The following is a 16,322-nucleotide window of genomic DNA, read 5'->3' on the forward strand; positions in this document are numbered from 1 at the left end:
GAAAATGGCAAAATTATCTAATAAGGGAGCATAGGTAAAAGAGGAGAACTTGGGATATGATGTACAATGGCAAATAATCAGGCTCTGCTTTTAGATTTCATAGACAGTCCATATGGTATCAATGTGGCCACCACAATCTTCAGTAACAGCAAGACCTCTAGGGAGGACATTTCCATCATATGGCATGCGGTGGTACATGCTACACTATGTTTTCTCAGTCCATGTGAAAAAAACCTCACAGATGTAAACCCAACACCCCCAAGTAGGCTATGGAAGTTATATGATCCGTAAAACATCAATTCAAAAGATGGCATTGTGCATGAACACCTAAGTAACAGATTCACTACATTTAATATCCAGTGGAATGGAATAGAATATGTTACAATGAATAGGATAGATTAGTAATACTTAGATTAATAGATAAAGAAAGAGTTGATCTGCAAAGTCAGTTACAAAAGTTCTTATCTTACAATACAGGAAAGATATATATCTTGGTACCATGTTAGCCAGTAGATAGAAAAATGTTTAGAATTGAGAGTCCTCAGTGGTTGATACCTTTTAATGGCTAACTGAAAAGATGGTAACAAATTGCAAGCTTTCGAAACTACTCAGGTCTCTTCATCAGGCATAGACTAATACAAATTCTGAAGAATCACATATTTATGTACAACATAGCACAGAACAAGAAAAAAAAAATCATGGATAAGACAGGTGGCATGAAGCAGAATTACCATGAGTGATAAACAGTTATGTCCATAAATGTTGGGCCAGTTCTTAGATAAGGAATGTTTTATTGTCCTGATTGGGTTCTCTGTTGTGATGACCCCTTATAGTCTGAGGGGCAAGTTCCTTAGTTGATGTAAAAAGACATAAATCCATGCGACACATTCATTCCACCACTTTCCTGTCTTAGTGGTGGAATGAATGTGTCGCATGGATTTATGTCTTTTTATATCAACTAAGGAACTTGCCCCTCAGACTATAAGGGGTCATCACAACAGAGACCCCAATCAGGACAATAAAACATTCCTTAGGCTGGTTTCACATTTGCGTTTTTTGACGCTGCGTTTTAGCGCAAAAAAAGCATGCGGTTTTTTTCCCTATATTTAACATTAAAAACGCATGCGTTTTTTGTATGCGTTTTGCCGCGTTTGACGACGCATGCGTCATTTCTATGCTTGCGTTTGGTTGCAGAAATGCAACATGTAGTAATTTCTAGAGGCGTTTTTTTGCCGCAAAAAAACGTATTGCTGTCTATGTAAACGCATGCGTTTTTAAGCACATGCGTTTGGTTGTGTTTTAAACGCATGCATTTCAATAGAAAAAAACAAGAATACACACTGATAAGCCACCCCCCACCATCAAGGTGATAAAGGGATCCAAACCCTAACCCTACCCCTAACCCTAACCCTAGGGATCCTAACCCTAACCCTAGGGATCCTAACCCTAACCCCAACCCTAGCTATTTCTATTTATAGTGGGTTTTCTAGATGATTTTGATGATTGGCAGCTGTCACACACTTCTCAGCATGCGTTTCAAAAACGCAAACGCAGGAAAAAACGCATGTAAACGCGTCAAAACGCCGTGTTTTTTTACCGCATGAGAAAACGCATGCGTCTAAAAAACGCAGCGTTTGCACGCGTTTACATGCGTTTTTTTCACCACCTGCGTTTGCGTTTTAAACGCTGCGTTTTTAAACGCAAATGTGAAACTAGCCTTATCTAAGAACTGGCCCAACATTTATGGACATAACTGTTTATCACTCATGGTAATTCTGCTTCATGCCACCTGTCTTATCCATGATTTTTTTTTTTTTTTGTTCTGTGCTATGTTGTGCATAAATATGTGATTCTTCAGAATTTGTATTAGTCTATGCCTGATGAAGAGACCTGAGTAGTCTCGAAAGCTTGCAATTTGTTACCATCTTTTCAGTTAGCCATTAAAAGGTATCAACCACTGAGGACTCTCAATTCTAAACATTTTTCTATCTTACAATATCCATTTTCAATAGCAGTGTCAACAATAATGTCATTTATGTACATTACTCAGCTTGGTTTTAGCACAGAATGGGACTATAATCATGATAAATATGAAACATCTGAAGCTTTTACATGAGAGCTAAAAAATAGCAAATTGAAAATATATTACAAAGGTCACTGTGTGTGTCAAGAGTAACTTTAGGATTCATTTATAAAAGGAAGCAATCTCAGGTATATTTTTCTTCTGCCTCTTGTAAACATTTGTTATGGCACCTTTTATGGGCAGTAATGGTGATTCTCTTCTGTTCTTTTCATCTTGGCAGCATGTAGTTTACTATGGGTTGCACTTGCAACATAAAAAGCATTAACCTCAAAATGGAAATAAACTTGCTGGTATGTGAGAGCCTGGAGTAATTATCACATGCCCTGAGAAGGAGCAAGCTGTGCCATTCAGATAGCAAATAGCGTTTTCCTCTCCATACACAGCTTAGAGTAATGCAGAAGGATTAATAAAGCTCTTTATTTTTCAAAAAAACAAATCAAATCTGATTGCTGTCTCATCTGCTGCAATAGACTCAATGGTAAAAATTTCCTCTGCTTGCTGTCTGCTGTCTGTCATCTGCCATTCTACCATCTAGCAACATATTTTAATGTGCCTGCTTAATGATTGGTTTAATTTATTTGTTGCATTATACGTTTTACTCACTGTTTGACTGTGGTCACTCTAGATATCATCTTGTTGAAGGTGTTATAGCATGTAGATGTTGCCAGCCACAATGTGTTTGATAATTTAATTACCCCCTGGTGTGCGGGCCCCAACCAGTGCCCACAATCCATCTCTTCTGACCCAGCATTCTGGACTATAAATTTAGAAACATCCTTAGGGGTGCACGCATGTGGGGGTGCACGCAAGCATCCCGAAGCAAAGCATCATGAAGATAAGCGTCGTGATACAGCAGTTATTCCATGGCAGTTAGTCAGGGCAGGAGTCAGGTAACCCACACTCTGCTCTCCCTTCTATCCATGTGTTTTATTCCTATCCTCCTATGTTCCCTTGCAATCCACATTCACCGCCCAATACCCCCTCCATCACAACTCATATACATCAGCTCCTCACTCCTTCCCTCTCCCATGTACAGCTCCCATGCACTTCTCACCTTCCTGAAAAACCTCAGCCCATCTTGCCCAAACACACTGCATAAAAAAACTTCATACAATTCCAAAAACTACTTGCTTTTTATCTTCCTACTCCTACTGATTTCAGGGGACATCTCCCCCAACCCTGGTCCACTATCCCCCCACCTCAACCCCTATCCTACCTCACATTGAAACCTTAATAGTCTTACTAATATTATTTGCACTCCTTCATGTCCTTTTAATTGTGCCCTTTGGAATCCACGGTCTGTATGTAACAAGCTTCCTTACGTACACAATTACTTTCTGAAAAACTCTCTTAATCTGTTGGCCCTTACGGAAACCTGGATTCAGGATTCCGACACTGTCTCTCCTGCTGCCATTTCCCATGGTGGCTTACAATTCTCACATTCCCCGAGACCCACAAACAGACATGGTGGTGGAGTCGGCGTACTCTTGTCCCCACAATGCACCTTCCAGGTCATCCCCCCAGTACCGTCACTCTCATTCCCTTCTTTTGAGGTCCACACCATCAGGCTCTTTCGTCCCCTCTCCCTCAGAGTAGCAGTCATATACCGGCCCCCAGGCTCACCCACCCACTTCCTGTACCATTTCTGTTGTGAACTATACTTCTTGGCTCCCTCTTGTGGTCACTAGTGATTTGGCACTTGGATTGTCTTTTACCAGGTTGGTACTCACCTGCTTCGTTAGGCCTGGGGTGTTGCTATTTAAACTTCCTGGATTCTCAGTCCAGTGCCTGGCATCGTTGTAATCAGTTCATTTCTGTTTGCTCCTGTCTTCAGGTCCTGGTTCTTTGCAAGATAAGCTAAGTCCTGCTTTCTTATTTTTTGTTATTTTGCTTGTTCATATTTTTGTCCAGCTTGTACAAAATGTGATTCCTGATATTGCTGGAAGCTCTAGGGGGCTGATATTCTCCCCCCTCACCGTTAGTCGGTTTGGGGGTTGTTGGATATTCAGCGTGGATATTTTGCAGGGTTTTTTGCTGACCATATAAGTCATCTTACTATTTTCTGCTATTAGTCAGTGGGCCTCTCTTTGCTAAAATCTAGTTCATTCTTACATTTGTCTTTTCTTCTTACCTCACCGTTATTATTTGTTGGGGGCTTGTATTACTTTGGGGTCTTTTCTCTGGAGGCAAGAGAGGTCTTATTTTCCCTGATAGGGTTAGTTAGTTCTCCGGCTGGCGCGAGACGTCTAGGATCAACGTAGGCACGTTCCCCGGCTACTGTTAGTGTTTGTGCTAGGATCAGGTATATGGTCAGCCTAGTTACCACGTCCCTATGAGCTGGTATTTATGTTTGCAGACTTTGCTGTAATCTCTGAGATCCTTGCCATTGGGATCATAACACATTTCTCTGCCTGGCACTTCATGTCCTCAGAACTCCCAACCGTTATCCTGGGAGACTTCCAACATCCCCATAAACAGCCCCACTTCTACATCTGCATCCCAGCTTCTATGACTAACCACTTCCCTAGGCCTCTCACAGCTCTCAACCTCTGAAACACACAAAGACAGTAACACCCTTGACCTGGTCTTCGTCCGGCTCTGTTCAATCTCCAACCTAGAGAACTCACCGCTTCCCCTCTCTGACCACAACATTCTCTCCTTCACATTCACAATTCCTCGCCCATCCCAGCACCCTCCTACCTACCACACATTCAGAAATCTACATGCTATCAACCATCACACACGTTCAGACTCCCTACACTCATCATTGTCCCCAATCTCCTCTTTTTCCTGTCCTGATCTGGCTGTACATCACTACAATGACACTGTTAGAAGCACCCTGGACCAAGTAGCGCCCCTCACCCTCAGAACCTCCAAGCACAGAGTAAAACATCCCTGGCTCACATCGCAAACCCGATTTCTCCAGCGATGCTCTGGGAGTGCTGAACACTTTTGGAGGAAAACTCGCACACCAGAAGACTTCATACACTTCAAATTTATGTTAAAAACCTATAACTGCCCTTCACCTTGCCAAGCAGACCTAGTTCACCACTGATCTCCTCACTATCCAACAACCCCAAGAAACTTTTTGACACCTTTCACTCCCTCATCAGGCCAAAAGCACAAGCCCCTATCACAGACATTTTTGCTGATGACCTGGCCTCCCACTTTATAGAGAAAATAGATAGCATCCATCAGGAAATCCGCTCCCAGACACCAAGCGCAGCAACTCCCATCCCTCCCTGCATTTCCCCTGGCTCACTCTCCACATTCGATCCCATCACAGAAGAAGTCTCCAGGCTCCTCTCTTCTTCTCGTCCGACTACATGCACTACCGACCCCGTTCCCTCACATCTCCTCCAGTCTCTCTCTCCAGTCATCACAACTCACCTAGCTACAATCTTTAATTTCTCCCTCTCCTCTGGCATATACTCTCCTCCTTCAAACACTCTATCATTACTCCATTACTAAAGAAACCCTCCCTCGACCCATCCTGCACAAACAACTACAAACCAGTCTCCAATCTCCCCTTCATCTCTAAACTCTTGGAGCGCCTGATCTACTCCCGCCTTACCCGTTACCTCTCCACTCATTCCCTCCTAGACCCTTCACATTCTGGTTTCCGCCCCCTACATTCGACAGAAACGGCACTCATCAAGGTGACCAATGACCTTCTGACAGCAAAATGTAACGGTGACCACTCTCTGCTCATTCTTCTCGATCTTTCTGCAGCTTTCGACACTGTTGACCACCCTATCCTACTCTCTAGGCTCCTGTCATTAGGCATTAAGGACACTGCTCTCTCCTGGTTCTCCTCCTATCTTTCTGACCGCTCCTTCAGTGTTCTGCTCTCTGGCTCCACTTCATCTCCTCTTCCTCTCACTGTCGGGGTACCTCAGGGCTCAGTCCTTGGCCCCCTTCTCTTCTCCCTCTACACGGCCCCAATTGGACAGACCATCATCAGATTTGGCTTTCAGTACTATATGCTGATGAAACACAACTATACACATCATCCCTTGACCTTACTCCCGCTGTACTACAGAATGCCAGTGACTATCTGTCCGCAGTCTCCAACATCATGTCCGCTCTCTATCTAAAACTCAACATCTCCAAAACTGAACTTCTTCTGCTCCCGCCATCTACTAACCTCCCTAAATCTGACATTTCCCTCTCCGTAGGTGGCACCATAATAACACCCCGGCAACTGGCGCGCTGTCTGGGTGTTATGTTTGACTCCAATCTCTCCTTCACATCCCATATACAATCTCTTGCCCGCTCGTGCTGCTAACACCTAAAGAACATATCTAGAATCCGTTCTTTTCTCACCATGGAAACAACAAAAACCCTCACTGTCACCTTGATCCACTCCCACCTGGACTACTACAGTGCTCTACTAATTGGCCTCCCCCTCACTCGACTTTCCCCTCTCCAGTCTATCCTTAATGCAGCAGCCAGGGTTGTCCATCTAGCTAATTGTTACTCGGACGCGTCCGCTCTTTGCCATTCGTTACACTGGCTGCCTATTTATTACAGGATACAATTCAAAGTACTTGTTCTCACCCACAAAGCTCTCCACAGTGCGACACCCCCTTACATCTCCTCCCTCATTTCGGTCTATGGGCCTAACCGACCTCTGAGCTCTGCAAATGACTTTCGACTAACCTCTGCACTAATCCGTACCTCCCACTCCCAACTCCAAGACTTCCCCTGCGCTGCGCCAATCCTCTGGAATGCTCTACCCCAAGATATTAGGACCATCCACAATTTACATAGTTTTAGGCGCTCCCTCAAAACACATTTGTTTAGAGCGGCCTATCACGTTCCCTAATCAAAGTCATTTTATGTTTGTGTGTGTGTGTAGCCCATTCACTATCCCCATCTATCCCCCACCCCCTGAAGATGGCTGGACCATCATTGTAAATACATCATTGTAAATACACACCTGTACTTTGTATCTCCCCACCTCATTGTAGATTGTAAGCTCTAACGAGCAGGGTCATCTTATTTTGCTTTAATTATTGTATTGCTAACGTTGTTACCTATGACTGTTGTGTTTGAAACTGTTAAGCTGTAAAGCGCTGCGGAACATGTTGGCGCTATATAAAGATTATTATTATTATTATTATCAATGTTGAAACAAACATATATTTGCAAGAGTTAGAAAAACAGTGATAAATGAACATTATTATGATTGAACTGTCTGAAGTGAGAAGGACTGGGTTTATATCAGAACAGAAGAGAATTGGAAGAATCATATTGACAAAAAAGTGTTGGTTTTGAAAGATCATGTGCAGAGTTTGCTCCTAAAACTTGATGTTGTACACTAGATGATTACATTTTTTTCATCACTTTTACTATTATAATAATAATCTTTATTTTTATATAGCGCTATCATATTTTGCAGCGCTTCACAGTTCGTACACATCATCATCACTGTCTCCGATGGGGCTCACAATCTAAGTTTCCTATCAGTATGTCTTTGGAATGTGGGAGGAAACCGGAGAACCCGGAGAAGAACATACAAACTCCTTGCAGATGTTGTCCTTGGTGGGATTTGAAACCAGGACTCCAGCGCTGCAAGGCTGCAGTGCTTACCACTGAGCCACCATGCTGCCCCCATCTAGGGTCAGACTTGGAAGCTCTGGTTGATGCAAAACAGAATAATGGGCCCGTCAAACAAAACTGTCCCAGAGGTCCAGCAGAATGCTGCCTAATTATGAGCTTCCTTTGAATCTCATCCATTTCTCTTAGTATATGATCCTAATGGGTTGAACAGATGGAGGATGGGCCTCAAAATAACTTCTATGGTGTGCCCAAGGAACTGTAGACTGAATTTGAGTGTACACAGAGAACTGAACATAGGCAAAGAAAAGAAGCTACAAGTAAATGAACAATTACTTAACTTTAACGATGTGGCATAATATTAGAAAAATCATTGCCTATCTATATATATATATATATATATATATATTTAAAACTGAGTGTATGTATGTATGTGTGTGTGTATGTATCAAGCCACGCCCACTCCACATACCCCCGCCTACTCCTTATAGCCACACTCACTCCACACGCAAAGCCCCATCCACACGGCCCACGTTGTTAGCACACACAGGCGGACACACATTTACCTCGAAAGCCACCCTACAAAACTCACTGGCTGCGACATCCCAGCCGCTGCAAGCTATAATCATGGCCACCGCCTTCAGAGTATCAGTGCGCGGCATGAACAGGCCACATATAGCTCTGTCGTGTCTAGAATGGAGTTGCTACTGTGAATCATGACGTCAAGGGAAAGGGAGGGGCCTCATGAATTACACCTCTGTGCTCATAACAAGAAGTTGCTGTGCACCTGTGAGGGGAAATGAGGGGAGTGAGGGGAAAATGAGAGGGGTGAGGCGAAAATAGTGGAGAGAGGAGAAAATAGTGGAGTGATCGGAAAATGACAGGTGTGAGAGAGGAAAATGAGAGGACTGAGGGGGAAAATGAGAGGTGTTTGGGGAAAATGAGAGGAGTAAGGGGAAAATGAGAGGAGGGAAAATGACAGCTGTGAGGGGGAAAATGAGAGATGTGAGGGGAAAATGAGAAGCGTGATTGGAAAATGAGAGAAGTTTATGTTGCAAATCTGTAGTGTTGAATATATGATGTGAAAAGTTTTTATGTGCAATATAATCATTATAACTTGTTATGACTAACCAGTTAGCTACTATTCTCCAGCAACGGCGGGCTTTTCAGCTAGTCTATATACAGTATATAAAACTGAGTGTATGTATATGTGTGTGTATGTATCAAGCCACGCCCACTCCACATAGACCCGCCCACTCCGCATAGCTACACTCACTCCACATGGCCCACATTGGGGCATAGACATTCACCTCGAAAGCCACCCTGCAAAAGTCACCAGCTGTGACATCCCAGCTGCTGCGAGCTACAATCAGGGCCGCTACCTTCAGAGTATCAGTGCGTGGCAGGCACAGGCCACATCTAGCTCCGTCATGTCTAAAATGGAGTTGCTACTGTGAATCATGACGTCAAGGGAAAGGGAGAAGCCTCATGGATTACACCGCTGTGCTCATAACAGGAAGTTGCTGTACATGTGTAAGGGGAAGAGAGGAGTTAGGTGAAAATGAGAGGAGTGAGGGAAAAATGAGAGGAGTGAGGGAAAAATGAGAGGAGTGAGGGGAAAAGAGTGGAGTGAGGGGAAAATGAGAGGAGTGAGGGGAAAATAGTGGAGTGAAGGGAAAATAGTGGAGTGAGGGGAAAATGAGGTGTGAGGTGAAAATGAGAAGTGTGAGGTGAAAAAGAAGAGGTGTGAGTGTAAAATTAGAGGAGTGAGGGGAAAATAGTGGAGTGATCAGAAACTGACAGGTGTGAGGGGGAAAATGAGAGGAGTGAGGGGAAAATGAGAAATGTGAGGGGAAAATGAGAGAAGTGAGGGGGAAAATGAGAGGGATGATGGGAAAATGAGAGAAGTGAGGTGCTGCTGCAGTATGAGGCTGTGAACAGAGAAGAGTGAGGTGCTGCAGGTGGTGGCTGTGTATAAGGCCACATTCACACGTTCAGTATTTGGTAGGTATTTTACCTCAGTTTTTATAAGCCAAAACCATGAGTGGGAGAAAAATACAGAAGTGGTGACCTGTTTCTAATATACTTTTCCTCTGATTGTTTTTACTCCAAGTTTTAGCTTACAAATACTGAGGTAAAAATACTGATCAAATAACGTGTGAATGAGGTCTAAAGGAGAAAAGTGTGGTGCTGCAGAAGACGTAGGCTATGTATACCATACGCTTTATTGCAATTAGTGCAATTTCTCTCGGGATCAAGTGTTTCCAATTGTATATGGAAGAGGAGTGTGAGGTGCTGCTGGAGGAGGTGACTATAAAGGAGAAAAGCTGTGCTGCAGAAAAATGCTGTGTAAAAAGTAGGAGCATGAGGTGCAGGAGGAATAAGGCCCCATAACTGCCGCCGTTAAAAGTCACATCTGCTGTTGTTAAAGGGTTAATATTGTGTTTATAAAAACTTTTGCTTCAACAAAGAGTTTTTAACCCCTTTCTGACATTGGACATACTTTCCCGTCGAGGTGGGCCCGTATGACCACCGACGGGATAGTAAGTCATATGCGATCGGCCGCGCTCACAGGGGGAGCGTGGCCGATCGTGGCCGGGTGTCAGCTGACTATCGCAGCTGACATCCGGCACTATGTGCCAGGAGCGGTCACGGACCGCCCCCGGCACATGTCGATCAAACATGATCGCGGTGTGCCGGCGGTACAGGGAAGCATCGCGCAGGGAGGGGGCTCCCTGCGTGCTTCCCTGAGACCCTCCTCTCCCTGCAGTCCCCGGATCCAAAATGGCCGTGGCATCCGGGTCCTGCAGGGAGGGAGGTGGCTTACCGAGTGCCTGCTCAGAGCAAGCGCTTGGTAAGCCTGCAGCACTGTAAATCAGATCGCCGATCTGACAGAGTGCTGTGCAAACTGTCAGTTCAGCAATCTGTGATGTCCCCCCCTGGGACAAAGTAAAAATGTAAAAAAAAAATTTCCACATGTGTAAAAAAAAATAAAATAAAAAAAAATTCCTAAATAAAGAAAAAATAAAAATATATATTATTCCCATAAATACGGTACATTTCTTTATCTAAATAAAAAAAAAACACTAAAAGTACACATATTTAGTATCGCCACGTCCGTAACGACCCAACCTATAAAACTTTCCCACTAGTTAACCCCTTCAGTGAACACCGTTTGGAAAAAAAAAAAAACGGGGCAAAAAACAAAGCTTTATTATCATACTGCCGAACAAAAAGTGGAATAACACGCGATCAAAAAGACGGATATAAATAACCATGGTACCGCTGAAAACTTCATCTTGTCCTGCAAAAAACGAGCTGCAATACAGCATCATAAAAGAAAAAAGAAAAAAGTTATAGTCCTCAGAATAAAGCGATGCCAAAATAATTATTTATTCTATAAAATAGTTTTTATCATATAAAAGCGCCAAAACATAAAAAAATGATATAAATGAGGTATCGCTGTAATCGTACTGACCCGAAGAATAAAACTGCTTTATCCATTTTACCAAACGCGGAATGGTATAAATGCCTCCCCCAAAAGAAATTCATGAATAGCTGTTTATTTGTCATTCTGCCTCACAAAAATCGGAATAAAAAGCGATCAAAAACTGTCACGTGTCCGAAAATGTTACCAATAAAAACATCGACTCGTCCCGCAAAAAACAAGACCTCACATGACTCTGTGGACCAAAATATGGAAAAATTATAGGTCTCAAAATGTGGAGACGCAATAACTTTTTTGCTATAAAAAGCGTCTTTTAGTGTGTGACGGCTGCCAATCATAGAAATCCACTATAAAAAATGATATAAAAGTAAATCAAACCCCCCTTAATCACCCCCTTAGTTAGGGAAAAATAATAAAATAAAAAAAATGTATTTATTTCCATTTTCCCATTAGGGTTAGGGCTAGGGTTAGGGTTAGGGCTAGGGTTAGGGTTAGGGTTAGCGCTAGTGTTAGGGCTAGGGTTAGGGTTAGGGTTGGGGCTAGGGTTGGAGCTAAAGTTAGGGTTAGGGTTGGGGCTAAAGTTAGGGTTAGGGTTGGGGCTAAAGTTAGGGTTAGGGTTTGGATTACTTTTACGGTTGGGATTAGGGTTGGGATTAGAGTTAGGGGTGTGTCAGGGTCAGGGGTGTAGTTAGGGTTACCATTGGGATTAGGGTTAGGGGTGTGTTTGGATTAGGGTTTCAGTTAGAATTGGGGACTTTCCACTGTTTAGGCACATCAGGGGCCCTCCAAACGCGATATGGCGTCCGATCTCAATTCCAGCCAATTCTGCATTGAAAAAGTAAAACAGTGCTCCTTCCCTTCCGAGCTTTCCCATGCGCCCAAACAGGGGTTTACCCCAACATATGGGGCATCAGCGTACTCGGGACAAATTGGACAACGACTTTTGGGGTCCAAGTTCTCTTGTTACCCTTGGGAAAATATAAATTTGGGGGACTAAAAATCGTTTTTGTGGGGAAAAAAAAGATTTTTTATTTTCAAGGCTCTGCATTGTAAACTGTAGTGAAACACTTGGGGGTTCAAAGTTCTCACAACACATCTAGATAAGTTCCTTGGGAGGTCTAGTTTCCAATATGGGGTCACTTGTGGGGGGTTTCTACTGTTTGGGTACATCAGGGGCTCTGCAAATGCAACGTGACGCCTGCAAACCAATCCATCTAAGTCTGCATTCCAAATGGCGCTCCTTCCCTCCCGAGCTCTGCCATGCGCCCAAACGGTGGTTCCCCCCACATATGGGGTATCAGCGTACTCAGGACAAATTGGACAACAACTTTTGGGGTCCAATTTATCCTGTTACCCTTGTGAAAATACAAAACTGGTGGCTAAAAAATCATTTTTGTGAAAAAAAAAAGAATTTTTATTTTCACGGCTCTGCGTTATAAACTGTAGTGAAACACTTGGTGGTTCAAAGCTCTCAAAACACATCTAGATAAGTTCCTTAGGGGGTCTACTTTCCAAAATGGTGTCACTTGTGGGGGGGTTTAATGTTTAGGCACATCAAGGGCTCTCCAAACGTGACATGCTGTCCCATCTCAATTCCAGTCAATTTTGCATTGAAAAGTCAAACGGCGCTCCTTCCCTTCCGAGCTCTGCCATGCGCCCAAACAGTCGTTTACCCCAACATATCAGGTATCAGCGTACTCAGGACAAATTGCACAACAACTTTTGGGGTCCAATTTCTTCTCTTACCCTTGGGAAAATAAAAAATTGGGGGCGAAAAAATTATTTTTGTGAAAAAATATGATTTTTTATTTTTACGGCTCTGCATTATAAACTTCTGTGAAGCACTTGTTGGGTCAAAGTGCTCACCACACATCTAGATAAGTTCCTTAAGGGGTCTACTTTCCAAAATGGTGTCACTTGTGGGGGGTTTCAATGTTTAGGCACATCATGGGCTCTCCAAACGCAACATGGCGTTCCATCTCAATTCCAGTCAATTTTGCATTGAAAAGTCAAATGGCGCTCCTTCCCTTCCAAGCTCTGCCATGCGCCCAAACAGTGGTTTACCCCCACATATGGGGTATCAGCATATGGGGTATCAGCGTACTCAGCACAAAGTGTCTAACAACTTTTGGGGTCCATTTTCTCCTGTTACCCTTGGTAAAATAAAACAAATTGGACCTGAAATAAATTTTGTGTAAAAAAAAGTTAAATGTTAATTTTTATTTAAACATTCCAAAAATTCCTGTGAAACACCTGAAGGGTTAATAAACTTCTTGAATGTGGTTTTGAGCACCTTGAGGGGTGCAGTTTTTAGAATGGTGTCACACTTGGGTATTTTCTATCATATAGACCCCTCAAAATGACTTCAAATGAGATGTGGTCCCTAAAAAAAAATGGTGTTGTAAAAATGAGAAATTGCTGGTCAACTTTTAACCCTTATAACTCCCTCACAAAAAAAAATTTTGGTTCCTAAATTGTGCTGATGTAAAGTTTACATGTGGGAAATGTTACCTATTAAGTATTTTGTGTGACATATCTCTGTGATTTAAGGGCATAAAAATTCAAAGTTGGAAAATTGTGAAATTTTCAAAATTTTCGCCAAATTTCCATTTTTTTCACAAATAAATGCAAGTTATATCGAAGAAATGTTACCACTATCATGAAGTACAATATGTCATGAGAAAACAGTGTCAGAATCGCCAAGATCCGTTGAAGCGTTCCAGAGTTATAACCTCATAAAGGGACAGTGGTCAGAATTGTAAAAATTGGCCCGGTCATTAACATGCAAACCACCCTTGGGGGTAAAGGGGTTAATTGCAATATAATCATTATAATTTGTTATGACTAACCAGAGTTAGTTACTATGCCCGGGCAACGGCGGGCTCTTCAGCTAGTTTATTCTAAAAACAGCGCTTTTCTTATACCTGGGTTTTGGCAAATCAGCTCCTTCAATTTGAGCTATAAAATTAGCCACATCCTATAAATAAAACCGCTAAAAAGCCCACTCATTTCAAAAGTGATCAGTTTTTGCACTTATGTTATTCATATTGCTCCTTGGAGTATTCGATTTTGTTTCTTTTCAATATGCCATATGGTCCCAGAGAAATGGTCCTTTTTAATTAGTGATATCATCTTTACCAAAGGGGCAGTGCTCACAAGGTAATCTTTAGAGTACCATAAAAGCACTTTAAAGTGTCTATATTGACTTTAAGTATTGATACATCAAATAGGTGGCACTAGACTTCAAACCCTTTTCGTCTCTGAATAGGATATTTACATATTTAAATTCCCAGAGGAGCATTCCATGCACTATAAGTCTCACTATGCTGACTTGGTACACTGTTGGTAGACTTCCTGTCAGAGACCTCTTATACAGCTGAGTCAGATATACTGATTTGCACTGATGAGGGGAAAACACCCTGAAACATGTCTGCACATGGAGTTTATGGTTTGGCTTCTTATGCTAAGTCGTGTGGAAAGACCCTTTAAAAGGTTGATAATAACTTTTCAGATTGCTATATTGCAATAGTTGGCACTAGAGTTCCAGTTCTATTCCTTTCTGAAGAGGTTTCATATGGCTGAAAAATTCACATGTAGTTTTAAATACTGTTTTCTCCTGGAAGTGAATTTACACATTTCAAAAATATACAAAATGCCAGTGAGCTTTTGTAAGATCTCATTTAGGTATACTTTCACTCTGATACAAAGAAAAAACACATTTGCACAAAATAAAGCAACAGTGAACAGCACTAAATCTTATTTAATGACAGAAAGCATTCATGGAAAAGAATGGGCAATGGGTTTAGTGTGGCGTGGAAACATATAAACAGTTGGGTAGCTTAGTTACTATTTTCATCTGTTTTTTAGATTTCATGATAAAGAAGAATATACAAGTAGTATTATCAGTCTTTATGCCTTTATTACCAGGAATAAAGGTACACTGCTTTGGCTATGTAATTTCAAAATGGACAACCCTCCATGTGAAGATACAAAATATTTGTTTTATAGCTAGTACTTACGTAGTACAGTGTATTAGGCATCTTTTTAGACTTTGTCCCTGACAGGACCTAATATGAGTACAATGGTGGCAAGTTGTCATGGGAGCCCATAAGCACTCTGCAACCAACGTTGATCCAATGGGCTCACAGAGGAAGCGCTCTCCTTCTGTAAACTACTTAAGTGTCTGTTTATTCAGTATTGACTATGAGCACCACAGACAGAAATATATGCACTTACACACCTTGCTGTGATGTCATTGAAATTATGAATGGTTGTCTCAAGCATGTTCTGTGATAATTAATGCATTTGGATCCACAAATCATCAAGATCCACTGCTGGCAGTGACCGATCAATGACATCTCAAATATACTCAATAAGAGACCATTAGAGTGATGCTGCAGGCCATGGAAACATAATGAGACCATGCAGGCTGTTCATGGTAGCACAAGCAATATTCAGCCCGGTGTTGTTGTCTTGGTAAAAGGCTCTTGGGACACTATGGAAAAAGTGTAGTACCACTGGTTCCATGACCAAATCAATGAGCTGAGCTGTTAGTGTCCCATCCAGCTACTGTACATTATGCTGCCCCTCATCATAATGCCATGAATAGTCCTCGTGAATCGTGAAGGCCTCTTCATGGTGTTTCCCATGCTGTTTCTAGATGGTGACTGAAGGCTGGAATGGAGTAAATGAAGGCTAGAAAGGAGGCCTTATCAACTTCAGTGATGAGTCCAGCATTGGCCTTGGATGCAATGATAGCTGAACATTGGTCTGGAGTCCACATGGGCAATGCCATGAAGAGGTCTTCACGAGGGACATCACATCATCCCTATTCACATCAGTCCTATTGGCACAAAGTATGATAGCCAGACTCCTCTAACCTTCATTCCAGGTACACTAGAAACTCTGTGTTAAATTGATTTGGTTATGGAACCAGTGGTATGGTCATTTCTCCAAAGTGTCCAAGGAACTGCTTTTCAACACAACATCAAGCTGGATGTTTCTTCTGCTACTGTGAGCAGCCTGGGAGGCATAAACATGCTACCATGGACTGCAGCATTTGTGGACATCTGCGACATCATTGGTTGGTAATTGGAAAGGGAGCTGCTAGCAGCCGATCTTGATGATTTGCATGCCCAATTCAGCAAAATCACTCAGAAAACTCAGAACATTACTCAGAAAACCATTAGCAATCTCAATACATCATACCAAAGCATGTACGGTAAGTGC

General features: G+C 42.4%; 1 protein-coding gene across 1 annotated transcript in view; it reads left to right on the forward strand.

Moving 5' to 3' along the window:
- The window catches only part of LVRN (laeverin), a 228,735-nt gene that overhangs the window by 123,312 nt on the left and 89,101 nt on the right, over positions 1 to 16,322 (forward strand). The gene's annotated exons all lie outside the window — the stretch shown is intronic.

This window comes from Ranitomeya variabilis, chromosome 1, assembly GCF_051348905.1.
Source record: "Ranitomeya variabilis isolate aRanVar5 chromosome 1, aRanVar5.hap1, whole genome shotgun sequence".
In the NCBI taxonomy this organism is placed as follows: Eukaryota; Metazoa; Chordata; class Amphibia; order Anura; family Dendrobatidae; genus Ranitomeya; species Ranitomeya variabilis.